This window comes from Lonchura striata, chromosome 4, assembly GCF_046129695.1.
Source record: "Lonchura striata isolate bLonStr1 chromosome 4, bLonStr1.mat, whole genome shotgun sequence".
NCBI lineage: Eukaryota > Metazoa > Chordata > Aves > Passeriformes > Estrildidae > Lonchura > Lonchura striata.
Window position 1 is genome coordinate 22,038,141 of NC_134606.1, and position 6,772 is coordinate 22,044,912.

The following is a 6,772-nucleotide window of genomic DNA, read 5'->3' on the forward strand; positions in this document are numbered from 1 at the left end:
ATTAGCTGATGAACGATGAGCAGAACTAAAGATATGATTCAAGAGTGAAAATATGTTTCTCCATTGATACCAAAAAGGACAGGCAATCACAAGCTAATTTTAAAGAACAGAATTCAGTATTCAAGTCAAAGACTGCCCTCAACAAATAGAAAAGTTTATCAAATAGAAAGTATTATATTCAGAAAGTACAATGTCAGTGAGAAACAGTGCTTTACAATATAAGGTCTCCATAATGCAATCTCTCTCGCTCTGTGCATAATTACATCTTTCATTTGCTTGTGTGATGTTGAGCTTTTAGACTCTGCTTTTACTTTTTTTATCTTTGATCTTGAAACATTATTTTCTGTGCTTCAATTTGATTTTTGTCATTTTTATTACCAGTCCATCCAAAGAGAGCATTCACATTGTTCTGATCAATGACTTAAAAGGAAACCCATTAGTGAGATGTTGAATTCGTACTTTTTGTTCTGGTTCTAAAGAGTTCTAAAATATCACCCTTGTATTTTAGTTTTATCCTTTAGCAACAACAACATTTCTACTTTTGAAAGTTCAACAAGTGAAAACAGGAAAAAAAGTTTTCAAGTTATAAGACATGGTTTTCTTGATATAGAATATTGAAAGAATCTCATTTTTTCTGTCAAATAATCACTTAACACTTTAAATTCATTCTCTGTCCTCCCCTGTTATTTTTCATCTACCTATCCTTTTATCACTTCAAAGATTGATTTAAAACACCTGAAAGACTATGAAATATATAGCATCATTAGAAGCTGTCATACAGTACCACATGCTATTGTTGTCTTGTGATAGCTCTAACACTTGTGGAAGTAATCACAAATCTCTTCCTATGATCTAGACTCAAACATCTCATCTTGACAGAGGCTGCTCTAATCACCTAGGCTGTCTAAGGGGGAATGTCAAAGTGTTTTAACAAAAAACAGAAGATAATTTGAAGGTTAATAAGTTGTGATTATCAGTCCCTCTTCAAATTTTTTGTATTTTAATTAATGCCTGGGTAGTAGATCAAATACAAACGCTCCCCCTCTCCCCCCCACCAAATTAAAGATATCTCTTTAATGTAAGACCTGAAGACTACATTTTTTTTTCATCATGTGTACAGTTTCAGCACGTTGTCTTACTCTTTCTCTTGGCATGATGAGTGTATCAGAATTTGATAGTAAATGTCACTCTGTCAATGAAAGAGTTGGATCTGAGTCCCCATAAGAAAAAGAAATTTAGTCTTCTGTACCTCTCTCAGGAAATAAGACAGCCACCCTCCTGTGGCTATGCCTTGTGGGATTACCACCTGCTGGGTCCTATGCAGAAAATGTTTTGGCTTTTATCTCAGGTCAGGTTAGGTGTGAAACAGATGTTTAACTCAGACAAAGCTGTTTCTTGACGTGTCCAGAAAAAAATCCACCTCAGTTCTAATAAGCCTTGCACTGAAATTGTTACCTGAGCACTGCCTAGAAAATAAGTGGAAAGAGAAGCCCTCAGGACCAGAGTTTGGATACGGACATTAAACCATTGATGAAGAAGCCACTTAGAACCACTTAGCCACTATAGAAACTGGTTTTTAAAACCAGTTCCTATTGCATGTCTTGCAATATAAAATATGTATCTGACGACTGTGAAAACGATGACTATCAAGATGGCATTTTCTAATTTTTTTTCTTAATTCAGCATATGTGCAATAGCCAAAAACAAGCCTGAGTCACTGTATGGCATTGATACCCTTTAGCCAAAGGAAACTGTTTCAGTTCAGCTTGTAAAAACGTTGCCTAGGAGTCATAGGCATCTTTTTTCAATTCATGATTAAGATCACCTTGTGCACACCAGAGTTAAATCTCCAGATGGGAAGGATGAAAGCTATACTAATTAGTTAAGTCTGCTCTTGTATCAGTCCATCACTTGGCAGATGTACAATGATCTACTCTAAGCTATTCTGTAGCTCCTGCAGAATTTGTTTCTGCCATTGGTTATTTCCCAGATTCTCCCCATTATTTTGCCTGGTGGATCCAGGAATATTTTTAGGCTCTATGCTCTGAGACAATCATCACACAGATTAATTACATTGATCTGTCACCTCAGACCTGGACAACTTAAGATGATGATTCTGTCTTTAGTCCTAAATCAAAAAAAGTATGTTGCAATTTATGCAACAAATATCAATTACATAAATCTCATTATTGCATACATCACATTAATTTAATCCAGTGCTAATATAATCAATCAGTTCACCTTCAAATTGAGAAACTTACTGTCACTATTATTTGAATTCAGATTTTAAAAAATCCATCTTTATTTTGTTAAAAATGAAACAATAAGTTCTCTTTTTAGTTCAACAGAAGTATTTGGTGTTCTTTGGCAGCAGTCCTGTTAAATAAAGCCTGCATTTATTTCTCATATATCTGTAATTTTTAATATCTGTAACTAGTATTTATTGAATCAGCAAGTGAGATTTTAATCCTAATAGTTTAGGGTTTGGATTATCAAAAGAGGATATTACTGTTCTGTGTTTATACTTTTTTAAAATTTTAAAATTCATATCTTAAAAAGAACTAAAGCAATAAAAGTGCTATTTTTTGTATTCCTCTTTGGATTTTTCTATTGAAATAAAAAAATATTTTAGAAGTTCTAGCATCTCATAAACAGTTAAACTAACCTTACCAGATACTAGTCCACAGAGTATGTATTGCTATATTGCATCATTCACCTGTTAGCAAATTCAACTTTTAACTTAGAAAACAGTAATGTTTGGAAGCACCAAGACTTGTGTTGCAGTTAGAGCAGAACTGGATAGAGAAGCAGCCCTTATAGCTATGCCAGCACTTGCCAGAAATGTACCACACAATAGTACCTGACATACTGCAGCTCATCCTGTGTAAATTAAACAGAATGAGATGTTGAGTGCCACTCTTAGCAGGCCTTGGAAAATATTTGCCTTTATTGCTCTAAGTGCATTCATAAATACAAGCACACTGGCTCTGAATTTTCTGCTAAAATATTCTCAAAAACTGGATTCTAAAGAATATCATCTTGAAATAGATTTGTTTACAACCATTATGTCTTCTTCTGTGTTTTAAAAAACCAGAAATGAATGTTGACTATAAGAATTTCAGTAGCTAAGTTCAATCCTCAACAAACTGATTTCTACAAAATGAACCTATTTGGGTATCCTACAGAGATATATGTATCTTTATTCACTCTTCTTTCATTACTTTTTGTTTCAGATGGGTTTTTTGGTATTGTCTCCTTTTCAGTTACAATAAGGTTCATAGATACAACATGGGGTAAAGCACCTCTGGTGACAGATGGTTAATTAAAATCATGAACAGAGATTAAGAAAGAAAAACGTTTCAGGGCTGAAAGAGGCAATTAAAATGGCAGCTTGCTCAAGAAAGCAGAAGAGAGGTCATTTTTGCCCTTAAGAAATGCATTAAACCATGCTACAGTGGTCAGGATTACAAACTGCTCAATGGTTAGTGACAGAAAATTCTCTCTTTTTGTCAGTATTTTTCAGCAAAATCAGTTCTCAAATTTGATTCCAGTTATGCACTGTTCTTTTTTCTAAACTTGGAGGAGTAGCTCAGTCAGCTCTTCCAGAAAGGCCACACAAGTCCTAGAGTCTTTGTTGCAGTTGTCATGATCCATTTTAAGTTCAGGAAGCACCATTATTTCCACTTTTAGGGTGGTGTGTCTTCCATTTCATGGATCTTTTAAACTTAAATATTTCACTATTTTAGTTGTTTGTTGCTCTGTTTCTGGGATCAGGCGCAGCCAATTCACATGGCTCAGTTCAAATGTATTCCCAGTTAGAGTACAGAAATTTCTCACTAGAGCGCATTGCCATCAGTCTTTATCCAAAGTATTGACTGGATTAAAGACTGCCGAAACATGTGCGTGAACAGACAGAGTAATTCAAATATGGTTGAATAAAACTTCTCCTTCACCACAAAAAACAAGGAATAAGGAGTGAAGGAAGGCTGTGAAAAAGGTGTCAAATCCAGCTCCTAACCAGAATGCAGAATTTATTTTCAAAAATATCAAACATTTAAACAGGCATGACACCTTCCCTACAGCTCATCAATGTAAAGTACCATTCCCTAACAATGCTCAGTGCTACACTACAGTAGCATAGCAATACACACTTAAGTGCAAAATGCTTTCAGTCACCCTTCTACCACCAGATAAAGATCAAGATAGAGTACAAATAAGACAAACCTACTTATACTCTTACCATTTGTTGCCATGGCTTTATGTAAAGCCCTCTCTTGTTAAGAATTAAAAGATAAAAATTAGGGCACTCCTCAAAACAGATTAAGGACAATAGAAGCTGATTATCAAAATGAAAACACATAAAGCTAGATAAATTATCACAGCTAATACAGGTATGGATCAAGCTAACAGATTTTTAGGACAGAAATTTATTTATAAAATAAATTATTTATTTATAATTTACAAAATTTATTTATAAAATCTGCTGCCATTCTTGCAACACCTCATTATTAATATGCTATCATTTGAAATTTAGTATTGGAAAAAAGCAGCCCTGTACTTCAGAAGTGAAAGCATACAGTCTGTGTAGAACACCAGTTAACTGTTATAATTAACATATCAATCTGTGCACAACGTAGGCTAGCTGTCAAGATACACACAGCACCAGGGTTTGAATTGATCCCTGGTATCAACAGAAAGACTGGCTCACCAGAAATATGAAAATTTTAAGTCAGAATTTTTTTTTAGTCTGAGTCATTACAGAGTGTCCATAAAAACCAGGCTCAAGATCACTTGCCTTGATATTCTGCCCAGAACTGTGCTGATAAAACACATCACCCTAAAGCAGCATGTGTGGGAAGGCCAATGGAAAACTGCAGACCCACCTCTTTTTTTGGACATGGAGAACAGTGCTGGGAGTGTGCCCACTGAATCTTAGATATAACAGGGGAAACAACACAGTTTGAAACACTTCTCAGTGTTCAACTTCCTTTATTTCCTCTTGCTCCCTGGAATAAACCAGACAAAGATCAAGCAGATGCCCATGCATCATATCTGTGTCCTTCAAATCTCTACATTTTTACTGTGTATTTACTTCAAATAAAATCCAATGGATTTTAGAAAACTTTAGGTATTCCTGCCTTTGAAGCAATAAGCAATATTCAATCACCATGGAAACACAGCTGCTGGGAGTTTATCTAAAATGTCCACAAAAGTAACTGCAAGGAAGGAACACACTGTGTCATTGTAGCACAGGTCTCACAAAGGCTCATTTAAGTAGTTAAATTAATGTAAAAAAAAATCCCTTAAAAGTTTCAGTTTTATTTGCACAGTTAGCCCTCCTCGAGGTTTTACAGAAAAACCAAATTATCCAGTGAGTTTGCTTCATGTAAACAGCCAGATGTTTGCTTGACAACCAAAAAGTAATCTGGTCACACAAGTAATAGACATTTTGGAGCATGGTTTACTTATGCATATCCTAGTACACAAATTTGTATTAAAAACAATATTTTAAGTAGAACTGCACAGAAATTACTTAGCTCTGACCCATGATTGATGAAGGGAACAAAGGACAGTGGAAGGCAGAGAGAAGTGCTTCATACAAAAATCATAAAAACTAGGAAAATTAATAGAATGATATAAAGTTACAGAGGGCCATGAATTAAATTAGTCAAAAATCTAACAACCATTTGGTGGATTTTGATCCAAGTTCAAAATTCCTTTTTGGAAACTTTCACATTATCTGAAATAACATAGTCATAAAATTAAGATATTTTTGAGACAAAACTTCAGATTTTATTTATTGTAAGTCTTTCTCTTCAGAGGCAGAATACAGTAGTATATTAGTATATAGTAGTTATATTGTAAAGTCTTCTGGCAGAAAATTGCTTAATTTAAATTATCCAGTGTAATGCTTTCCTTATTTGTTCCAAGATAAATGTTAGTACATCTCTTAATTTTTCAGCATCTTTGTGGTACATAGATTGCTCTCTGTCAATGACTCCTTCATTTACAATTGCTGTACTGCAGCAAGCATTCATATTTCATGCTCAACTTTTTTCCACCATCTTTTTTTTATGTGGTTAAATTTAATGTATCATTTGTTTAAAATGACAAAGATGTTTTTTCTTCAATAGAAGTCCTTCTGAAGAGCACTCAAGCAATTAAGAATTTTCAAGAATTTTGCTTTAAATTTTTTTTCTCTGTGCAAATTTTTGAAAAGTTATGAAGGTACAATGTGGGCCTTTTTTGAGTTTAAAACAACTTTTTAAAATTAACTAAATCAATTTTTTCACTACTTTTTTGCATTTCTGACTACTTAAATCTGTATTCTTTTATCACCTTCTAATTATATGATATTTATAAATTCTTCAAATTGCTGAGCAATTTCTGGGAGATAAATTATGTTTCATTCCTTTTAAATTTACGGAGTATGCAATATCCATTAAGTCACTCAATGTTTCATTCAATTATGTTAGAGTAAATAGACACCAACTCTTTAAAGCAATGTCCAATCTTCTGACCTCCATTATAGTTATTACTTTGGCAAATACACTTAAGGCTGTATTCATAACATGCATTCTCTATCATGCCATTAATTTTTAGTAGTGTCCCAAATGCATGAATTAGCAAACCTAGAGCTCCAAAGTGTGATTGATTAAGCCTCATGATAGATGGTTTTAATGCATTTTGCTTTAATACTAGGGTTTAAATTATGGCAAAGCCATCAAAGTGATTAGTTTAGGTGTGGCAGCTTCTAATAAATGTACTTAGC